Here is a 23,964-nt window from a genome sequence, read left to right as displayed (position 1 = left end):
TCAGTGATGGGTCCTTTTGTTTGGGAAAAATAGGTACCTTCGAATGCAAATGAATCAAGATGAGCTTTAGTTTCTCATCAGGCTACATGGCAGTTATTACAAGATGTTACGAACAAAAGGTGAAGAGGCAGATCAAACGATTCAGAGCATCAGTCTGGATGATCTTCTTGCCCTCATCCTGAGGAGGCATCACAGATCTTAACTTACACGCAATTCAAGTTATTTCACGCAATGACAAGACTGAATGTTCGGGATACTGCAAATGCCATGGCACCTGGCAGCATCCGACAAACTGTATTGGAACAATGTGCCCCAAGGTCAGCACACCAACAGTAAATGTTTTCCAGTACATTTTTAAACACTTGCGACACTCACATTTCAGAGAAAGATGACCTATCATGTAATAGTCAGACAAATTGTGCTGACCAATTATGGCCTCAATGTATTCTCAATCATCAGCAAAGTAATGCAACATCTGGATGACAGTGCTGTCAAACAGTTGCACACTAAGGCTCAGTTTACTTTTCGTCAGGCTCACACTTCTCATAACCTCATTCAGGATTTACCACAAATATGATCAGAGATCCTGAGCTTGAAAAGGAAGGAAAGTGCAATCTGTCCTTTCCACTCTGGCAACTTCTGATTGAATGTGGTGTGAAGCAGAGGAATAGAAAATTGAGTCAGTGGCATTCACTGGATACCTGCACTGGTTGAAGTCATGTCTTCATTTGAACCAAAGTGGAGACATGAATGTTCATTGAATATTGTCCAGGTGTCCAGCAGAATTCATGACTTTTCCAACAGTGAAATCAATGATGAGAAAATACAGTGAGACTTGCACAACGATCAGGCTTGGCCTGATAAACGATAAGTAACATTTGCACCACACAAGTGCTAAGCAGCAATCAGCTCCAACAAGAGAGAATATGACCACATCACAAAATTCCATGTCCTTACCTGAACATCATCCTTACATTTTTGTTTTAAATGTACAAGTGCTATCCAAGCCACGCAAGGCTATGCGCCAGGTGTTGGAAATGAGGTTAGAAAAATTCACTGCTTCTCTTTGACTGTCACAGAATCCGTGAGCTTAAGAATTTAATTAAGTCTATCCAAGAGAGTTTCTTGACACAGTATATGGATAGAAGATGGGCCATGCTGGACTTTGTCCTGGTCAGGTAACTGGTGAGAAGTGTGGGAAAGCATTTTGGAAATAGTGATCACAACTCCTTCAATTTTAAGATTGCTATGAAGAAGGATAAGTCAGGACCTTGGGGGAGAGTAAATTATATCAATTTTAGGTAGGAGCTGGGGAGTGTTAATTGGGGGGAGCTGTCACATTTGCCATATGGGAATTGTTTAAAGGCCTGCTTACGAGTTTAGGATCAGGAAGGAGGAAGGACAAGGATGGCGAGGTAAAGACCCTTGGATAATTGGGGAGGTTGTGAAGTTAGTCAAAAGGGACAAAAACAGAAATATGTCAGGTTTAGGAAACTAAAATCGAACAGGGCCGACATTAGAAAAAGCAGAAAAAGAAAGGGCGATGAAATGACCTTGGCAAGGAGGGTTGAAGGAAATCCCAAGGCATTCTGTGCATACATCTAAAACAAGGGGATAAATAGTGAGAAAGTAGGATCATTCAGGATAAAGGAGGGAACTTGTGTACGGAAGCAGAGGATATGGGCAAGATCCGAAATGAGTACTGTGCATCACTATTCACTCAGGCGAAGGGTGTGGAGGATAGTGGGATTTGTGTGGAGCATGCTCATATGATAACAGCATTTTGAGATCAAGAAAGAGCATTAAGGTGGATAAGTCCTCAGGACCCAATGGTATCTACTCAAGGATTTTGAGCGAGGTGAGAGAGGAGATTGTCGGGGCATTCAGCAATATCTTTGTATCCTTGGTAACCACTGGAGATGTACTGAGGACGAGCAAGTTGCTAAATGTTCTTCTTCTGTTCAAGAAGGTAAATCGGGTCAATCCAGGAAACTATAGACTAGAGAGTCTCTCATCGTTCATTGGGAAGCTATTGGACAGAATTCTTAGGGATTGTATTTATCTGTATTTGGAACAGCATGGCCCAATTAGGGACAGTCAGCATGGCTTTGTGCAGGGCAGGTCATGTCTTACTAAATTGATTGAATTTTTTGAGGAGGTAACTAATGTGATCATTGAAGATAGAGTGGTGGATATTGTTGACATGGATGTTAGCAAGGCTTAAAACAAGGCGCTTCACCGTAGGATCATCCAGAAGATTAAGATCCATGGGGTCCGTGGTCACTTAGCTGCTTGGATTCACAACTGGCTTGCCCAGAGAAGGCAGAGGGTGGTGGTGGAAACGTGCTTTTTAGGCTGCAGATCCAGGACTATTGTGTTCTGCAGGGATCTGTACGGGGACCTCTGCTGTTGTGGTATATATATAAAATGACTGAGGTGACAAGATAGATGGATGGGTTAGTAAGTTTTTAGACGATAGAATGATTGGTAGAGTGGTAGTTAGGGTAGAAAGTCATAAAAGGATACAGAAGGATACAGATCCGTTGCAGAAATGGCAAGTGAATTTTAATCCATTAAGTGTGAAGTGCTCCACTTTGGGAAATTAAATGTTAAGGAAAAATATACAGTTAATGGCAGGACCCTGAGCAGCATTTGTGTACACAGGGATCTTGGGATTCAGTTCATAGCTCCCCGAAAGGGGCCACACAAGTTGATAGAGTGGCAAAGAAGACGCATGGCATGCTTGCCTTTATTAGTTCGGGAATCGAGCACAAGAATCAGGATGTCATGTTCCAGCTTGAGAACACTTTGGTTCGGCCTTAAGTATTGCACTCTGAAGAATTGTATCCAATTCTGGTCGTCATGTTACAGGAAGGACGTGGAGGTTTTGAATACGGTGCAAAAGAGGTTGCCTGGATTTGAGGGCTTGAGCTAGAAAGGAGAGGCTGGAAAGACTCAGGCTGTTTTCTCTGCAGTGGCAGAGGTTGAGGGAAGACTTGATAGAGGTTTACAAATTTATGACATGCATAGACAGATTCTGACTGTAATCCTTCTCCCAGATTTGAAATGTCTAAAACTGGGGGCATGTATTTAAGGTGAGAGCAGGAAAGTTCAAAGGAGATGTCAGAGACAATTCTTATATACAGAGAGTGGTAGGAGTCTGAAAAGCACTGCCGGGGTGGCTGTGGAAGCAGATACAATAGGGCCGTTTAAGACACTTTTATATACGTACATGAATATACAAGGAATGTAGGGATATGAATCAAGGACATTCAGAAGGCTTTAGCTAAATTTGGCATCATGTTTGGCACAACATTGCATGCCAAAGGGCCTGTTCCTCTGCTGAAGTGTTCTTGGATCTATGTTAATCAATGTGACTGGAACCGTAGATCAGAGACAATAGATTCTACAGCAAGTAGACTTCTCAACATCTGTCCACTGCCGATAAACTCCAAATCCGGGTGCCAATGAAATACTCTTCACTCAGCTGAACGAGTGCGACTCAGACAACACTATCGATAAACGACAGCAATGCAGTCAAATCATCCCATTGATTGATCCCCCTTCTTACGTAAGGATATAGGAAAACAAGTCAGCCATTCAACCCTTCAAACACTTTCTACCATCCAATGAGGTTATAACTTAATTGTGGCCTACCTCCATAATGCCTTTGGTCCATATCCCTCAATACTGTTTTTCCTTTCGGTCGAACTGAAAATTTACAATTAACAATGGATCGACAATGAACTGTTGTTTGAGATGGGGAGTTACAATGAGACAATGCACCAATTCATCAAACTCCTTCCACAGTACCTGATAATTGTGTGAACCCTACCACCCAAAAATATTTAAACAGCAGCTCCAGAATCTGCATGTTCCCTGTCAAAATCAGCAGAATCCTGATCTGGAACTGTATGACTGTTCCTTCATTTCCACTGAGTAAAAGCAATTCATCTCCTGTCCTCAGTAGTTCATTAATATATTCATACCACGTGCATTGCAGCTATTCAACAGGCCGATTCTCCACAACCTTCTCAACAGCAATTCTGGATGGATAGCAAATGCAGCCCAAGAAAGCAATATCAATGACATGCTCGTGAATTTTAAAAATTATAATGACAATATTTGCGGATTATAACAAATCTCCGACTTCATGACGTCTCAAATCCATTCTCACCCTCTCCCCACTGCTTGGATGTGCATTCATGATTGTGATTTACAAAGAACAGCAACTAATTTGAAACAATTCACTTGCAAAAATAGAACAGAAATCTAGTTTTGTGCAAAACCGATGCAAAACAGATAGTAGCGGATAGCGAAGGGGACTGTTGGAGAATGCAGAATATGGACAGATTGGAGAGTTAGGTGGAGAAATGGCAGATGGAGTTCAATCCGGGCAAATGCGAGGTGATGCATTTTGGAAGATCCAATTCAAGAGCGAACTGTACGGGAAATGGAAAAGCCCTGGGGAAAATTGATGCACAGAGAGATCTGGGTGTTCAGGTCCATTGCACCCAGACGGTGGCAACGCAGGTCAATAGAGTGGTCAAGAAGGCATACGGCACGCTTTCATTCATCAGACGGGGTATCAAGTTAAGAGTTGGCATGTCATGTTGCAGTTTTATAGGACTTTGATTCACATTTGGAATACGGCGTACAGTTCTGGTCGCCACATTACCAATAGGACGTGAATACTTTGGAGATGGTGCAGAGGAGGTTCACCAGGATGTTACCTGGTATGGAGGGCACTAGCTATGAACAGAGGTTGAGTAGATTGGGATTATTTACATGAGAAACACGGAGGTTGAAGCGGGGGACCTGATTGATGTCGACAAAATCATGAGAGGTATAGGCAGGGTGGATAGCAGGAAGCTTTCTATCTCAGAGTGGGGGGATTACTAGACGTCACAATTTCAAGGTGAGAGGGGAAAAGTTTAAGGCATATGAGTGGAAAGTTCTTTATGCAGAGAGTCGTGGGTGCCTGAAACGCGTTGTCAACGCAGGCGTTCGAGGCGGGCACAATAGCGTCATTTAAGATGTATCTAGACAGAAACATGAATGGGCAGGGAGCAAAGGGAACAGATCCTTGGAAAACAGGCGACAGGTTTACATAAAGGATCTGGAACGGCGCATGCTTGGAGGGCCAAAGGGCCTGTTCCTGTGCTGTAATTTTCTTTGTTCTTTTCCTCTTTGAAACAGTTTGAAGGCTGGCTATCAGCTAGACAACAGCAGCGAAACCTGGGATTCGTCATTAGAAACATGAAGGAGTTTCCAACATCAATTGGAGAGAGAGCGTACTTGAAGATTCAAGTCACTATTTCATCTACAACTTTCCACTCACACCGGTGAAATGCCCTTTCAGAACTACAGTGCACGTTAGTCCAGAACCTGCTGCACTCAAGCCACTTCCATTTTTCCACTTCCTGAACTACAATTTGATCCCTTCATTTCCTGGTTTGTTTGCTTTTAATGTTTTTCTCGTCTTGAAGATTTCTACAGTACAAATTTACAGTTGCCCTATTTTAGAAGGATATTATTAAGCAAGAGTGGGCACAGAAGAAATTTACCAGATTGTTGCTGAGCATGGAAGGTTTCAGTGATAAAGGAAGGTTGGGTCAGCTGGAACTTTTTTCACTGGAGCAAAGGGGATAAAAGGTGACCTGATCGAGGTTTATAAATAGGACAAGGCTGAAGGGATATGGGCCACGAAGAGGCAGTTGGGACTAGTTTAGTTTGGGATTATGTTGGACCTAAGGGCCCATTTCCACGCTGTACGACTATGACTCTATAAAATAGGCTGACAAGGTCAAGTAACACATACCGTACCAAAACGAGAAAAAAAAAGCACAGCATCCCCTTCAAATTACATCTCACCACAGGACAAGTTAAGGCCAGGCTACTACATAGAACAAACATCAACACTGCATCTCAAACCTCCAGTGGAATTGAATAGTTTTGCATTTATCTTGATAAGTCAAACCACATTCTGTTCTCCAACCCTCTGGTACTTCCCTTGTGAGAGGAATTGAAAAACTGGTCAGGGCCACTGAGATTTTCTTTGAGGTAACAAGGTGTACAGCTGGACGAAAACAGCCGGCCAAGCAGCATCAGAGCAACAGGAAGGCTGACGTTTCAGGCCTAGACACTTCTTCAGAAATGGAGGAGGGAGAGGGGGTTCTGAAATAAATAGGGAGAGAGCGGGAGGCGGATAGAAGTTGGTTAAAGGAAAAGATAGGTGGACAGGAGACAGGCAGGTCAAAGAAGCATGGATGGAGTGCAGGTGGGAAGTTAGGGAGCAGACAGGGCAGTCCAGAGAGGACGAACAGGTCAAGGGGGCGGGAAGAGGCTAGTAGGTAGGAGGTGGGGGTGGGGCTTGAGGTGGCAGGATGGAATAGGTGGGTTGGTTTTGGGTTGCGGGAGCAGGAGGGCAGATTTTGAAGCTTGTGAAGTCCACATTGATACCACTGAGCTGCAGGGTTCCCAAGCGGAATATGAGGTGCTGCTCCTGCAATCTTCTGGTGGCACTGCAGGAGACCCAGGATGGACATATAATCTGAGGATTGGGAGGGAGAGTTGAAACGGTTCGCAACTGGTAGGTGCAGTTCTTTCGTGCATTAGTGACTTGCAAAGGTCCCGAAGCCTCCGCTTGGTTTCCCCGATGTAGAGGCGGCTACAATGGGAACAGCGAATACAGTATATCACATTAGCAGGTGTGCAGGTGAACATCTGCTTGATGTGGAAATTTCTTCTTGGCGCCTGGGATGGGGGTCAGGGGGGAGGTATCGAGACAGGTGAAGCACTTCCTGCAGTTGCAGGGAAAAGTGCCGCGTGTACGGGGTGCTGGAGGGGAGTGTGGAGCGCATAAGGGAGTCACCTAAGGGTGGCGAGGGAAAAAATGTCTTCGGTGGTAGGGTCAGAGTGCAGATGGCAGAAGTGTCGGCGATGATGCATTGAATCCGAAGGTTGGTGGGGTGGTACGTGAGGGCGAGGAGGACTCTGTTTTGGTTGTTGTTACGGGGAGCGGGTGTGAGGGGTGAGTTGTGGGAAATGTGGGTGACCCGGTCTAGGGTGTTTTCGACCACTGCGGGGGGGTGGGGGGTAGTTGCGGTCCTTGAAAACTAAAACTTCTCTTTCAAATCCTCCCACCTCCTACAGGCAAAGTGGGTGGCCAGGGTATCCACATGGGCCCAAGCTATGCCTGCCTCTTTGCAGGTTACATGGAACGATCCCTCTTCCATACCTACACTGGCCCTAAACCCCATCTCTTCCTCCGTTACATTGATGACCGTATCGGCGCCACTAATGTGGTATGCTGCAAAATGTGCTATGTGGTAATCCTTTCACCATGTATATTTCGTAATCAAACAACAAACTAAAGGAAGACAACAAAATGTGGGGCTGGATGAACACAGCAGGCCCAGCAGCATCTCAGGAGCACAAAAGCTGACGTTTCGGGCCTAGACCCTTCATCAGAGAGGGGGATGGGGAGAGGGCTCTGGAATACATAGGGAGAGAGGGGGAGGCGGACCGAAGATGGAGAGAAAATAATATAGGTGGAGAGGAGAGTATAGGTGGGGAGGTAGGGAGGTGATAGGCCAGTCCAGGGAAGACGGACAGGTCAAGGAGGTGGGATGAGGTTCAGAGGCAGAAAATGGAGGTGCGGCTTGAGGTGGGAGGAAGGGATGGGTGAGAGGAAGAACAGGTTAGGGAGGCAGAGACAGGCTGGGCTGGTTGTGTGATGCAGTGGGGGGAGGGGACGAACTGGGCTGGTTTTGGGATGCGGTGGGGGAAGGGGAGATTTTGAAGCTGGTGAAGTCCACATTGATACCATTGGGCTTCAGGGTTCCCAAGCGGAATACGAGTTGCTGTTCCTGCAACCTTCGGGTGGTATCATTGTGGTATTGCAGGAGGCCCAGGATGGACGTGTCGTCTGAGGAACGGGAGGGGGAGTTAAAATGGTTCGCGACTGGGAGTTGCAGTTGTTTATTGTGAACCGAGCAGAGGTGTTCTGCAAAGCGGTCCCTAAGCCTCCGCTTGGTTTCCCCAATGTAGAGGAAGCCACACAGGGTACAATGGATACAGTATACCAACTGCACCTCCCAGTCGCGAACCAATTTAACTCCCCCTCCCGTTCCTCAGACGACATGTCCATCCTGGGCCTCCTGCAGTGCCACAATAATGCCACCCCAAGGTTGTAGTAACAGCAACTCATATTCCGCTTGGGAACCCTGCAGCCCAATGGAATCAACGTGGACTTCACCAGCTTCAAAATCTCCTCTTCCCCCACCGCATCCCAAAACCAGCCCAGCTCATCCCCTCCCCCCACTGCAACCCAAAACCAGTCCAGCCGGTCTCCGCTTCCCTAGCCTGTTCTTGCTCTCACCCATCCCTTCCTCCTACCTCAAGCCGCACCTCCATTTCCTACCTACTACCTCATCCCGCCTCCTTGACCTGTCCGTCTTCCCTGGACTGACCTATCCCCTCCCTACCTCCCCACCTATACTCTCCTCTCCACCTATCTTCTTTTCTCTCCATCTTCGGTCCGCCTCCCCCTCTCCCCCTATTCATTCCCGAACCCTCTCCCCATCCCCCTCTCTGATGAAGGGTCTACACCTGAAACGTCAGTTTTTGTGCTCCCGAGATGCTGCTCGGCCTGCTGTGTTCATCCAGCTTCACACTTTATTCTCTTGGATTCTCCAGCATCTGCAGTTCCCATTATCTCCTGGGGGTTACCACTGACTAGAAACTCAACTAGGCTTGGCACACAAATAGATTGGCTACAAGAGCACATCAGAGGCGAGGAATACTGTGGTGAATAATTTACCTCTTGACTCCCTAAAGCCTGTGCATCGTCGACAAGACACAAGTCAGGAATATGATGGAATACACCCTTCTCGCCTGGACAGGTGCAGCTCCAACATTCAAGAAACTTGACACCTTCCAGGACAAAGCGGCATGCTTGATTGGTCCCATATCCTTTCCCACGACTACTGACACTCAGTAGCAGCACTCTGTACTATCTACAAGATGCACTGCAGAAATTCACCAAAGACTCTCAGACAGCACCTTCCAAATCCACTACCAATTCCATCTAGGACAAGCACAGCAAATACATGGGAACACCACCACATGCCTGTTCCCCTCCGAGCCACTCAGCATCCTGACTTGGAAATATATCACTGTTTTTTTTCCACTGTTGCTAGGTCAAAAGCCTGGAATTCCCTCCCTAACAGCATTGTGGGTCAACCTACAGCATGCGGATTGCAGTGGTTCAAGAAGGCAGCTCACCACCACCTTCCCAAGGGCAACCAGGGACGGGCAATAATGCTGACCCAGATAGTGATGGCCCACGTCCCACAACTGAATAAAAATAAACAAAAGAACACACACACAGTAACATGACAACGACTAGAAAATCTGTTTTTTTTTGTTTGCTTTCATGATACTTATTGTGGGAATAAATCCCAGCCAGATTAGCAAGAAGAATGTCCATGATTACATGTGGGATTTTTGCATCGAGCTGAGAGGGTTAATGTTTCATCTTAATTACAATACCTCAGGCAGTGTAGCACTCTATATGTCGTCCCCTGCTGTGGGATTTGAACCCCTGAACTACCAGGCAATATATCTCATAAATTTCACTTCTGAGGGTAGGAGATAATAACTTGCAGAAACTATCCTGATGTATCAATGGATTTCCCCTTAGACACAGAACCTTTTCATCATGTTTGTGCAGAAATGACCAAGTTTCTGCATTCAAAGGACAAGCAACAGCTAACACTGCTGGAGAGACTCAGAGAGAGAGAGAGAGAGAGAGAGAGAGAGAGAGAGAGCACCAAAAGATGAAAGCGCCATGCGAAGAAATTTCAGTGAGAAATGCAAAAACGTTCCAAATGAAAATTCAAACACAGAAAGCACAATTGCAGTATTATACTGAACGCTGAATTTAATGGAAGTGATGGACATTAGGCGAAGAAAAAAAACAACACTGAACGGTTTGTGTCTTGTATTTTATAGCTGTACTAGCATGATAGATTTTCATACAGCTCCTGGTCCATTATTAATTGGTGGGTTTTCAGTGATGGTAGCTATACCCATATTTAAAGCCCACCTCTAGCTGCCCGCAGTGAATTGTATTGAATTATTTATTGTCACTTGCAGTGAATAATACGCTAAGATACAGTGAAAAGCTCCAACTGTTTCCGCAATACAGTGCCATTATGGATGGTCTGAGAATAAAAAGAGTAAAAAGAAAGTTTTTGTTCCACTGCCTCCAGGATGACTCTGAGCCGGCTCACCAAAGACATCTGCACTGCCAGCCCTCTTGCGCCGTCTTGCACCATCTGTGCCAGGTCCACCAACATAGGTGTCGCCACTCTTCAGGAGCCTTGCCACGGGGCTCACATCACTGTCACCAAGTCCCGTGCTCAACACATAATCGCCCCACATACGGGAATTCCCGATTGCAATCCGTCGCCACCTTGCCAATAACCAGGGGTCCCTGCTCCAGGCCTGCAATCAGCGGTGCCTGCCCGCACTGCCACCTTGATGATGCCAGGAGTTCCCACTCTAGGCCCACCACATCCAGGAGTCCCTGGCTCTGCTGGCGACCACCTCGCCAAGAGCCTCGCTCTGGCTGCCTTCACCCAAGGTGTTCTCTTGCCGGTGCCGCCATCTTGAAGCGTGCACAGCAGCTGCTGGCCCCACGTGAGGACGTCCCTGATGCCATTGCCATGGTTTCTGACTGCCAGGAAGCAGCTACCAGTCTTCACGTGGCCCGTGCTCACTGCAATGTCAATCCGGGTGACTCACACGTCAAAAAGATAATCCAGGAAAAAAAAGCAGAAATAAAAAGAATAAAAAGTGAAAGAAAACAGATGGGAGTGGGTGAGCCCCAGGCAAGAGCCCAGACACAACCCTGCTACTCCCTCCTACAAGCAGTGCAGTGGTTTCAGGCACTTGAAGAGTTTGAGTAACAGGCTGAGGTCCAGTTCCTGTTCCTATCTCAGCCAGAGATAACAAGGTGTAGAGTTGGATGAACACAGCAGGCCAAGCAGCATCATAGGAGCAGGGAAGCTGACGTTTTGGGCCTAGGCCCTTCTTCAGAAATTTATGAAGAAGGGCCTAGGCCCGAAACATCAGGTCTCCTGCTCCTATGATGCTGCTTGGCCTGCAGTGTTCATCCAGCTCTACACCTTGTTATCTCAGATTCTCCACCATCTGCAGTTCCTACTGCTTATGTCAACCATCTTGTGTGGAAATGTTGTTCACTGCAGAAAATACAACAAATGCAGACTAGCGTGGTGGCTTGCCTGACAGATATCAGGATGCCATTTAGGAGTTTGCGACAAACCAAAAGCTTTTGTCGTCATTTCCTGATGCCAGTCTGTTGTTTCCAGCATGCACTGAGAGACCACTTACTTACTGATTTTCAATCATGAAGGAGCCACGGGTTTCCATGAAAGACACTTGGAACATTGAAGGCAATGCCAGAGGCTCATGTCTTTGGAGTGTTCTGCCAGTCATGTCTAAAATAGACCAGCAGGTGAAGCAAAGTGATAATGGGAACTGCAGATGCTGGAGAATCCAAGATCATAAAATGTGAGGCTGGATGAACACAGCAGGCCCAAGCAGCATCCTGAGATGCTGCTGGGTCTGCTGTGTTCATCCAGCCTCACATTTTATTATTAAGGTGAAGCAAAGGGCAGTTTTCAACCTTAAAAGCTCCAACACGCAGCCACAATCAGCACCTCTCACTGCACAATGGACGGTTCCTGCTTATTATTTCACGTTTGGAGTGCGCTCTAATGAGTACAGTTCATTTTTAATACACGAATTATTTCAAACATCAATTCAGAATGCGTAAACATTTTTGCATTAATTCAGCTTTAATTGGCCAATTTGCTCTCATAACAAGCATTGTTGCAAAACAATCTGACGCAGATCTGAAAGATTAAAACATCCTGTAAAAGCCAACACATGAGAATTGTTAAGAATGATATTTATTCGTTCACATCACCCATTTGGATCTTTGCAGCTCTTAAAAAGGTGAATCCTGCTCTCTGTGTTTAAATAGGGTTCCAGTGGATGCTTCTGTTGCTGGTCATGAATGCCTCTGTTGGCATTGCAGAGATTTGACTGCTCTGCGCTAACCCTCTACTAATTTTGCATTTATGGGCCTTATATCATACTAATGTACCTATCACAGCAACTTTATTCAGAACTGCAGATCATCCAGCTTGTTTAAATCTGAGCAAGGTGAAGAACTTTGAATATGGGAAAAGAAAAGCATACTTTGTGTATCATTGTCAGCTGTTTATCTCTAGCATTAGAAAGTTAGGCAGTTCTGAACAGTTTGATTAGAAAAGTAGGTCAATCATAATTTCTATTTAAAAAATGGACCGAAAGAGTGGGCACTGCAGGGGATAGGGTGCTTTATTTCCCCATGAGAAGAAAGAAAGCAAAAAGGGGAAAAAATCTCGGCAGTTATGATTCCATTATTTCCCACTCCCAGACTTAGAGTTCCACTACCTTGAATCAGTATTCAACAACCTTTTGTCATCCAACCATCCTGAGAGACTAATTGGAACAGTCTTAAAGAAAAACTGCATTAGTGCAATGCTTTTCACAAGTTCAGGGCATCTCAAAGCAATCAAAGCCAATGAAATACTTTCTGAATTGTAGTCACCACTGTAAAGTAGAAAACAGCAAACTACTGCAAGCAACAATGTAACCATGTTTTGGCCATGAAAACACAAATTTTGATTGTATTATGATAACTGTTGAGCTCAATGACATTCAAAAAGAAAGCCAGAATTCCATTTAATAGTTAAAAACAGTAACACTACTGAAACTTATATTTTAAAACCTGTACTGCAACAGATGACCAAAACACCATTGATTAAGCATTATTATGAAAGACAACTTAGATTTTGAACTACAAAAAGGATCATTTGCCTTTTAAACTTACCCACACATTGCACATTCCATGCACATTGTAAACCATATGCAGTAGCTCCAACCCTACAATGGATTTGTATTTCCATGTTTTACATTCTAGCAGCTTCAAGTGGCCCTCTCCAGGTACTTCCCTCAATTTTTATAGTTTCCTAATCCACCAGGAGTAGTAAAGTCTATCTCAATGGATTTTCTTCCCCGACCATGTCGAGACAAATCTCCTGCAATCTTTATATCTCTATGCCTATGAAATGCATCTCTTCAACTAGAGTTGGTCTCATACCACAGCCAGTTCACAAAGTCAAGTGATAATGGGAACTGCAGATGTTGGAGAATCCAAGATCATAAAATGTGAGACTGGATGAACACAGCAGGCCCAGCAGCATCTCAGGAGCACAAAAGCTGACGCTTTGGGCCTAGACCCTTCATCAGAGAGGGGGATGGGGTGAGGGTTCTGGAATAAATAGGGAGAGAGGGGGAGGCACACCGAAGATGGAGAGAAAAGAAAATAAGTGGAGAGGAGAGTATAGGTGGGGAGTTAGGGAGGGGATAGGTCAGTCCAGGGAAGACAGACAGGTCAAGGAAGTGGGATGAGGTAAGTAGGTAGGAGATGGAGGTGTGGCTTGGGGTGGGAGGAAGGGATGGGTGTGGTGCAGTCGGTGGAGGGGACGACCTGGGCCCAGTTCGTCCCCTCCCCCCACTGCACCACACAACCAGCCCAGCTCTTCCCCTTCACCCACTGCATCCCAAAAGTTTAGGGAGGCAGAGACGGGCTGGACTGGTTTTGGGATGCAGTGGGTGGAGGGGAAGAGCTGGGCTGGTTGTGTCGTGCAGTGGGGGGAGGGGACGAACTGAACTGGTTTTGGGATGCGGCGGGGAACTAAAAAAAAATTATACAGGTTTTAATCAAACAGAGACACAAAAAAGGAGTGGGTTGGAGGTGACGTTGGTGGTAGGAAAGAGCTCAGAGGGGCAAAATCAAATGATGTTACAAAGGGGGAATTGGGCAGGTCTGACTCTACGTTGTGGATAAGTGATTGGAAGCTCATCTCAGAGTCACATATGACACCACCGAATGCGCAAACAGGCTCCAGCCTCTGACAGATGCCAGGAAAAGGAATCTGTGGCCAGGAAGCGTAGTTTGTTTTGGGTTTGAAGATAATGGTTTGCAATACAGAATAGAATCACGACAAAAGGGAGATGAAAAATCGAGCACAATATCAGATTCCTCATATAACGAAAATCTCATAACAATGACGTGATTGCAAGCTTTCAGGATCTCTGCCATATATTCATTAAGTGGTCATGGAAAACAATGTTGCATTGTTTGGATACAAGTGCATTTTTACAGTAGAAACATTAGAAAAAAATTATACTGCAATATAGACAGATTAGAGAGAAGTTAAAAATAGTCTTCTGAACTTAAGTTGATTAAAGCTCCGTTAAGCCGATGGTTATGGATCTGTGCCGTTCTTTGCATTAAATCTGTCAGTGCTGGAATTTCACAGAATCTCAAACAGGGCTTTGGGTCAGCTTGGATTGAGGTGAAGTCCAAGACAAATATACAGCTATTATCACAATTCTCCAGCACAAAATAGCCACAAAACATTTGGAAGCAAACAAGACCCCATTTTCTGTTGTCAAAATTGGTTCTGCACCAACAGAATATACAGATGCAAAGACGACATTCTGAAAAGATTCAACACTGACCAGTGGGCCTACTAAAAACTGGATTGAGGCCATTGGCTGTTGTGTGTGAACAGTCCTTCCACCTCTCTGGAAGAAACTTGTGAAAATGGCAAAGGAAATGAGAATGCTTCTTGGCCTGTAGCAATGTAGAACCAATGAGATAAAGGAGAAAAATTGGGTTTCTGATATACAGTGGAAGGGGCAGTATGGTGACTCAGTGGTTAGGCCTCAAGTGCCAGAGACCCAGGTTCGCAGATGAGTGTCTGTGTGCAGTTTGCACGTTCTCCCTCTGTCTGTGTAGGTTTCCTCCAGGTGCTTTGGTTTTCTCCACAGTTCAAACAAGTGCAGGTTAGGTGGATTGGCCATGCTAAATTGTCCATAGTGTCCAGGGATGCGCAAGCTGGGTGGGTTAACCATGGGAAATGCAGGGTGACGGTGATAGGGGGTTGGGTTTGGGTGGGATACTCTTTGGAAGGTCAGTGTGAGCTCAATGGGTCGCATGGTCTGCTTCCATTCTGTGGGGATTCTACGAACTGAATTATCAGTGAGGAGGACCTGATCTTCAAACTTTACATGAGACAAATCAAAATATCTTCCAGCCACACTCTGATAAATGAGCGCATATCAGAAATCAGCATTTAGCATACAAGAGCAGCTACAGCTAAATGCATTGTTACTGTTGATTACTGGCTTCAGATATGTAGAAGTAGTACATCCAACAGATTTTCATGTAGGCAGTGTGGTATTCTGCAAAGCTGCATTTGGTCAGTTGTTGAGGACACTACTTCTACAACCTCCTCTTAAACAAGCAGATCTCTGATCTCCTACAACTCAGGCCTTGTGTGCAAGCCTTACTCCTTTGACCCATTGCTGGTCAAGCATTCAGCCATTTCCAACCTGAGGTTTGGAATTCATTCCAGAGACCTCTTTATCCCTGTCTCCTCCTATAAGATACTTCTCAAACACTTTCTTTCACTCAGTATGGCTCGCTGTTTGATTCTGCTCCTCTGACATGCCTTGGGGCTTGGTAGCTATGGCAAAGGCACTATACAAATGCAACTTTGATTACAGATGACAAGTGAATGTGAAGTGTACAGAATCTGTTAGTTCGTGCCAGTTTTAGCAGCTCTGCTGATAGGTTCCTAAAGATTAGCCCTTAGGATCATCCAGACACTTGACTGCATTTACTTACTCCTGGAAAGCATCATTTTGGTCCACTTATCAATAACATTCACACTCGGAGAGAAACAAAAAAAGTTGCCAAACCAGAAGTTTGTTGATTTAACAAAACAGAAATAAATCAAGAGTTAAAGAAAAATCTGCTCTCATAAAGACAGATCAGAATATCTGTTTATTTGACAATCATCCAGGACACTAAGGGCAGAGATCTTCACCTCGTCATTGAGCTAGCTAGGAAAACACATTGCATTGAACGGAACTAATTACAATGGGAAACAAAAACACTTGTCAATAGAAGGGTGACAACTGATAGTCAGCATGTGACATTGCTGTTGCCCGGTCTATTTAAGTCACCGTAAACCTTTAGGCTCCTTGTGTCTTAGAAACAGCAGCAGCTTTCCTGAATAAAATACTATATCAAAGTCATTAGATTTCTGACAGCCTGGAACAGTAGCAAGGCCAGATTTGAAACAATAGCTGGTTGAAAATAGGCCACATAACAATCTATGCATGAGGTTTTTCTGTACTTGGGATGAAAATCTAATGTCTCATTTAGTTAAAGAACTAAGCAAAACAAAGGTCATTTTAAAAAATTTAAAAATGCAATCAAAGTTCAACAATGAAGAGAAGGAACACTTGCACTCAAACAGGGAAGTTGGTGCTTAATCGTACAAATTGATTGCTTTGGTTTTGTGTGAATTATAATGGCACTTTTACTTCACACTTAATTTTCAACCTTTTGACTGAGGCGGTCAGTCATATCCAGGAAAGTTGAGTTGTGTGTGCACGTGCTCTGTTTTATCTGTCCAGAAAATAAGAACAGGAGGCCATTCAGTCCTTGAACTTCTTCCACTGTTCAATTCCATCATGACTGTTCTCTGATTTAACTCCAAAAGCCCAACTTGCTTCAATAAGACTCTTATAAAATCTCAATCACCTTCCAAACTGGTGATCACTACTATTTAGATAAACAAGGAGAACTGACTCATGGGAGCACCACCTTAAAATCACTCACTATACGTACTTGGAACTATATCGCTGCTTCTTTGCTGCTGAGTCAGATCCTTCAAACTCCCTCTCTGACAACACTGTGATGTCCTACACCACATCAAAAGCAGACGTTCAAGAAGGCAGTTCATGACCTTTTTCTCAAGCGCAGATAGGGATGAACAATAAATATGCATTCCAAACTCAAACAGACAAAAAGGATTGATCTCCCACCTCGATAGGTTTTGAGGGGAAGAGCTTTCCAATGCTTTCAGCAACCTTTGTTCAAGAAGTACGTCTGGAACAGCCTAGCTCTGATTTCAAGGTTACACGCTCCTTGAGCTGCAATAGGATGAAACTGACATTGAGGGTCCTGAGCTCGCTGGGCCTGACATCAGTGAGTTCCAGCTGGTTTCAGAGCTCCATGTGTAGAAATTGCATTGTAAATGCATGTTTTGCAATGAGTTCGGAAACCACCCCATCTATCAGCATCACTGAGAGCACTTTCACTGCACAAACTGCCAGCAATTCAGCAAGGCAGCCCCTTTCGCAAGTTCAATAAACAATGATCAGCAAATGTCGACTTTGTCACCAACATCCCATGAGTTATTTTTTTACAAAAACACATTGCAAAACATTGAAATTTCTTTTACCAGGATAAAGATCTTTTACCGCATGACTGTCAACCGGAATTGCCACAGAACATATTCTTGGACTATAATCACACAAGATGTCCAAGTACTGGACTGTTTTCCTCTATTTCCAAAATTTGTTTCATTAAGAAATTGAAGTATTCAAAGAAACACCATTTTCAACGTCCCTGGATTTTTCTCTCACAATCTTCAATCCTCAAGGAATTCCAGAGAAATCCGAGAAGGTTGGAAATCCTACTCTAAGCCATGTTGATTACAGTTCAGCCACATGAAGACCCACAGCAGAAATTTGCAATCCTGAGTAGACATCATCCTCAAATGCAGGGATAGCTGATGATGGTGACTAACAATGGTGGGCTTACAATGGAAGTTAGACAAGTACATGAATAAAAAAGGAGCAGAAGGACGTGCTGATAAAGTGAAGATGAGCAAGGTATGAGGACTCATACGAAGTATAAATAGCAGCTTACCCTAGTTGAGCAGAATGGCCTGTTTCTGTGCTGTAAATTCAACATAATTCTACACAGGAGTCAGGAAATATATCCTACACGATGAAACATTGAGAAGGCCATGATGAGACTGAGCTGGCAAAAACCAATTCTATCATACTCCCATATTAAAAAAACCTGAAGAGTTCTGAGGAATGGTCACTGGACCCGAAACATTAACTCTGTTTTGCCCTTTGCAGATGCTACCAGACCTGCTGAGCTTTTCCAGCATCTTTGTTTTTGTTCTATTATACCCTTTCTGGATAGAAACACAAAAAAATAGGAATAGGAGTAGGCCATTCAGCCCTTTGAGCCAGCTCTGCCATTATGATCGTGCTGGTCATCCAACTCAAGTACCCTGTTCCCTCTTTTAACTATACTGTCTCATCCCTTTCACTGTAGGAACTATGCTTGTCTCCTTCTTGAAAATATTCAATGTATTGGCCCCAGCTGATTTCTTTGGCAGTGAATTCCACAGGCTCACCACTCTCTGCGTGAAGGAATCTCTCCTCATCTAAGTCCTAAATGGCCTACCCATATCTTTACATTATCATTCCTGGTTCTGAACTCCCCACTCCTCAGAAATATCCTTTCTTGGGTTTACTCTGCCTATCCCAGTTAGAATTTTACAGGTGTTTCGGATGCACCCCTCCCCCCCCCCGCCACCCCCAATCTGCTGAACAGCACTGAATACAGTTCTAATTGATCTTGACTCTCTTCATACAACAATCCTGCCATCCCAGGAATCAGTCAATTTCAACCTCAACATTGGATTGAATATTTCATGGTATTATTTCAAGAAATTCAGTAGCAGTGCCCAAGTTTGAATACAGTGTAGGTCAATATTTTTCTCTCAGCTTTGCTTAACAATTCCAGATTATCAGAGGGTATTTGGGATGTTTTTGTCTGCACAATGATATTGGGGCTACAAGAGTTAAAGTGTGGGGCAGGCTGCAAAAACTTGGCTTAATTCCCAAATTTAGAAGATTAGGGAGTTTACAAATTGATCTGCTTAAAATGATTTGATGAGGTATATGAAGAGAAACTATTTTTTTCTGGTCATACAGTCTGAAATAAGGGAATATAATGTTAAACTTAGAGCTAGGCTGTTCAGGCTGATGTCAGAAAGCATTTCTTCACCCACTGCAGAGTTGAATCCTGAAATTGGGACCTCACCCCCACCAACTCAAACCCCCTCAAAAAGCTGTTAAATGTGAGGATCAACTGAAAATCTCAAATCTGAGTTTATTTATTTAGGTAAGGGTAGTAAGGAATACAGAATCAAGTTAGGAAATCTATTTTTTTAAAATTCATTCACGGGACCTGGGAATCTCTGGCTACATTAACATTGATTGTTCATCGATAATCACCTTTGACTACCAGCGAAGGTAGTGAGAAGCATTTTTTGAATCACTGCATGTTCTGAAATGTGGAAACACCACATGAAAGGAATTTCCAGGATTTTGCCCCAGTTGACAGTGAAGGAATAATGATAAATATTTCTGAGTCAGGATCATGTGTGACTCGGAGGGGAACCTGCAGGTGGTGGTGATCCTATGTATCTACTGGCCCAATCCTTCGAGCTGGGAGAGGTCGCAGATTTGGAAGGTACTGTCAAAGGAGCTATAGAGAGTATTTCACTGCTTTTTCCACATGGTAGCTGTCACTGTCCATCCTGTGGTTGGAGGGCATGACTGTTGAAGTTGGTGGATGGGGTACCAATCAAGTGGGTTGTTTTAGCTGGGCTGGAGTCACACTGCTCAAGTATTGTCGGGGTTATACTAATCAAGACAGTGGCCCCAGTTTGCTGTTAGCTGTTTGGATGTGCTGGGAAAGCAGGGCTTAGAGCTGATTTGTTTCTGGGCTGACCTTAGCTCTGTCTATCACTGAATGGCATGCAAGTAGTCCCATGTTGTGGCTTCATCAGGTTGACACCTCATTTTTAGCTATGTCTGGCATTGCTTCTAGCATGTCCTCCTGCCCTTTTCACGGAAGAAGGGTTGTTGCCCTAGTTTGATGGTAAGGGTAGAGTGGGGGATATGTCTGGATGTGATTATGTAAGAGTAAAATTCCGCTGCTGTTGATGCCCCTTCTGAATGCCCAATCTTGAGCTGATGCCCCTTCTGAATGCCCAGTCTTAAGCTGATGCCCTTTTGGAATGCCCAGTCTTGAGCTGCTAGATGTGTTTGAAGCCTGTCCCATCTACCATGGTGTTAGTGCCACATGACAAAATGGAGGGTACACTCAAAGCCAAAACAAGACTTTGTCTCCGCAAAGACTGTGCAGTGGTCTCTCTCACCAATACAATCAGGGACAGACACCTCTTGGTGAGAACAAGATCAAATAGATTTTTCCCTCTTGTTGGTTCTTTCAGCACCTGCCACAGATCCAGTCAAGCAGGCTCATCCTTTCAGACTTGACCAATTCGATCAGTAGGGTACTTAATGAAACAGTCCAGAGCAGAGTTAGTAGTGAAGTCCGTCACCCAGAGAGCCCTGTGTGCCTTTAACACCCTCAATGCCACCTCCAAGTGATGTTCAACATGGAGCAGCTGTGGAGAAAGGGTGAGGAGTGGTTGTAGGGAGTAATCAGTGGGATGTTTCCTTGCTCATGTTTGATTTGACGCCATCAGACTTCATATGGGCTAGAATCAAAACCAGGGACTCGCAGGGTAATTGCTTCTTGGCTGTAGTTTCTGTGCTACCATCTCTGTCAGGTCTGTCCTGTTGGACCGGGCACACCCAGGGTGGTAATGGTGGTGTCTGGGTTATTGTCTGTCCGCTATGACTCAGTGAGCATGAGAATGACAGGTTGTTGATTGCCTCGTTTGTGGAACAGCTCTCCCTATTTTGGTGCAGATGTTAATAAGGAAGGCTTTGCAGCGTCAGGGGGGGTTAGGTTTACCATTGGTTTGACGCTGACCAGTCAATCTACTTTAGTCCCTTTGTATGGGCTTTGTAGTAGTTTGACTGGCTTGCCGAGCCATTTCAGGGGGCAGTCAAGAGTGAACCATATTGCAATGGGTCTGGAGTCACATGTAAGCCAGTCCAGGTAAAGACAGCAGATGTCGTATCCTAAAGGACACTGGCAAACCAGCTGAATTTTCATGACAATTAGCAATAATTTGATTGCTGCCATTAGTCTCTTTTTTATCTCCAGATTTTATTGAATTAAAATTTCACCATCTGCTGCCTTGGGATTTAAGGCCAATCAACCTTAATCTAACTGCATAATAGCACCAGCTTTAGAATGATGTGTCTTCTAGATATGATATGGTCTGAGTGCTGTCCTATATGTTAGCTCACATAACATATACCACAAAGACTGGGTACTCCTTGAGACAGATGTCTTGAAGTTCATTAACAACACTAACTATTTACACTGCTATAGCATCTCGTACTCATAGTCTGGTTTCAGTGCTTATTGATGTTACTACAAATTACATGCACGTAGCTGACTGAACATGCCAGACTGACCTAATTGTCTGAGAGCTTGACTGAAGGTGAGGTGGGTATCTTTATGCAAGAGTGTTACACATGATGTCAAGTAACTGTTTTAAAGGTACACTGCCTGTCTGCGCTGGAATCTCTGTAATAACAAACAGAAAAGCTGATTGGCCTACACCAGTTCATATGTCAGACAAGGAAAGGCAGCAAGTTAGCCATGATTTGAGGTTTTTTAGTCAATATGCATCTAGCAGTGCAGTGTAGGCACAGCCATTATACAAAAGCAGTGTTGCACTCCAGTATCCCACAAAGTCTTTAACAGGCTGGTAGAGCTTATAGGCACCACTGCAAAGTATTTAATTTCCATCAGATGGTGTCCTTTCAAGTGCAAGAATTTGTTTGCAGACCATCAGTCAAACCTGGCTGTTAAAATTATCCCCATTACTACAAAACACCAATTCTGCAACACTCTTTAAAAGAACTGCTGAGGTGGGAGATCAGCATTTATTCATAGTGATAATGGGAACTGCAGATGCTGGAGAATCCAAGATAATAAAATGTGAGGCTGGATGAACACAGCAGGCCAAGCAGCATCTCAGGAGCACAAAAGCTGACGTTTCGGGCCTAGACCCTTCATCAGAGAGCATTTATTCATACATCTGTTTAAGGTCACGAGTGAGCCGAGCCGAAAAACATCAGGCTCCAAGGTTGGGTACACATAATTCTATGTTTCTTCCCAAATCTGTCCTCCCCGCTACGTCTGCAAAACTATAATTATTCTTGGCATTTAAAAGCCGGAAGAAAAGAGTGGTGTTTAGAAAGGTGGGGGGACGGGGGGGAGAAAGAGGGAGAGCTGCACATCTGATTTGTCATGAAAGGAGAAGCTTCAATTTGTAATTAGATTCAGTGACAGCAGTCGCAAATATGACCATTCTTATCAACAACTCCTCAAGTCAATTAGCTGTAGAGAGCTCTTTTCCAATCGAGTGCTGGAGAGAAAGAGTGATAAAAAGCTGCTTCATTAAAAAAAAGACAGAATTTTAATAGCCTGCCAGAGAAGAGTGGACTCACCTCTTAAAGGAACAATGGCAAACATGGACAGATGATTTTTTTTCAGGCAACTTTAGTTCGTGGGAGTTGTCATGTATTAGAGTGTCATCCCAAACCCTGCAGTAGGTACATTTTTGTTTATTTAAAAATATAATGCTGCTTTATTTGAAATGAAATGTCTGTGTGGATTTCCTCCAGGTGCTCCAATTTCCTTCCACAAGATGTGCAGGTTAGGTGGACTGGCTATTCTACGTTGCCCATAGTGTCCAGGGGTGTGTGGGCTAGCCATGGGAAATGCAGGGTTATAGGGATAGGATGAATTGGGTGGGATGCTCTTTGGAAAGTCGGTGCAGATTCACTAGGCAGAATCTTGTAGGGATTCTATGATTCTAGGAAATTCCAACAAAAGTGAAGTTGTGGTTGATCTGAAGTCAAGGACAATGATGTTGTTGTCAGCAAATATGGCTGCAAGAGAAGTCACCCTTTAAAATGAAATAGCCTTTCTGCCAGCATGAAGCTTATTTCTGAATAGAACAATTAAAACTAATAGCAAACTTGCATAAGTATTGCTTAAGAATGTATTTCTTCAGGAGGGAAGTTTCAAATTGACAGTGTACTTGGCAACATTTCTCAGAAATTATTATGTTTTCTATATGCCAGGATGTCTCAGCTGAGAAAAGGAAAGGCTTTCCAGACCTTGCATCTTGTACCAATATCAAGCACTCCTAGGTCAGGTAGAATATGGGTTGATAGTAGGGAATTGGTCCCATACTGAAAATGTATGACATTATCCATCACATGAACTATTGTTTTAGAGATTCTAAGACTGCCAATGCCGTGCCAAGTAATTCCAAATCAGAATTACAGCAGCAATGGTTTACTTTATGTGGACCAATGAATAATCTAATTGCATATATTTGGTGGTTTTCACCACTGTTCTTTTTCAACTAGCATCCTATCCTCCCCATCTGAAATAAGCATCAACCAAATGCACCAAAATGGACCACATCAGCTGAATAGTTAGTTTCTATGCTGTAAAAATCTATGTAAATGTTAAATCACTCCATTCCCTATTTGTGGGATCTTTCTGTGCATGGGTAGCCACCAGCTTTGTCTACGAATTGTCATTGTACTGTAAGATGATCTACTCTAAGAGTTACTTTGAAGGATTTCTGAGGGCTAGGCATGTTTTTTTTTCTTTCGAAACTGGCTGGCTCGATGGAAGACATTGGAACATATTCATTGGCTTCCATCATTGTAAAAGATTTCTGACTTCCCGTTGCTCACTGAGGACAACTAGTGGCAGAAACTCAGTGCTGCAGCTTTAGCACAGCACTCCATGTGATCTTTCCCAAAATGATCTGAAATGTTGAGGCCACAAGTTCTGAGGTAGGAATGATATTCACAAAGTTCTGACCATGTTCTATCAACTGTGTGCCTATTCTAACAGTTTCCTGTTCTCACAGGCCACCCAACAACTCACAACTTCCCCCAATGACCCGCACCCATACATGC

At 44.1% G+C, this 23,964-nt stretch overlaps 1 protein-coding gene and 1 long non-coding RNA gene across 2 annotated transcripts in view; both read right to left on the bottom strand.

The window, feature by feature from the left end:
* The window catches only part of LOC132209457 (uncharacterized), a 445,383-nt gene that overhangs the window by 132,860 nt on the left and 288,559 nt on the right, over nt 1–23,964 (bottom strand). The gene's annotated exons all lie outside the window — the stretch shown is intronic.
* Nucleotides 1–23,964, bottom strand: part of LOC132209458 (uncharacterized) — a 59,414-nt gene that overhangs the window by 209 nt on the left and 35,241 nt on the right. The window lies entirely within an intron of this gene.

The sequence above is a fragment of the Stegostoma tigrinum genome, unplaced genomic scaffold, assembly GCF_030684315.1.
Source record: "Stegostoma tigrinum isolate sSteTig4 unplaced genomic scaffold, sSteTig4.hap1 scaffold_96, whole genome shotgun sequence".
In the NCBI taxonomy this organism is placed as follows: Eukaryota; Metazoa; Chordata; class Chondrichthyes; order Orectolobiformes; family Stegostomatidae; genus Stegostoma; species Stegostoma tigrinum.
This window is presented reverse-complemented; position numbering and strand designations above follow the sequence as displayed.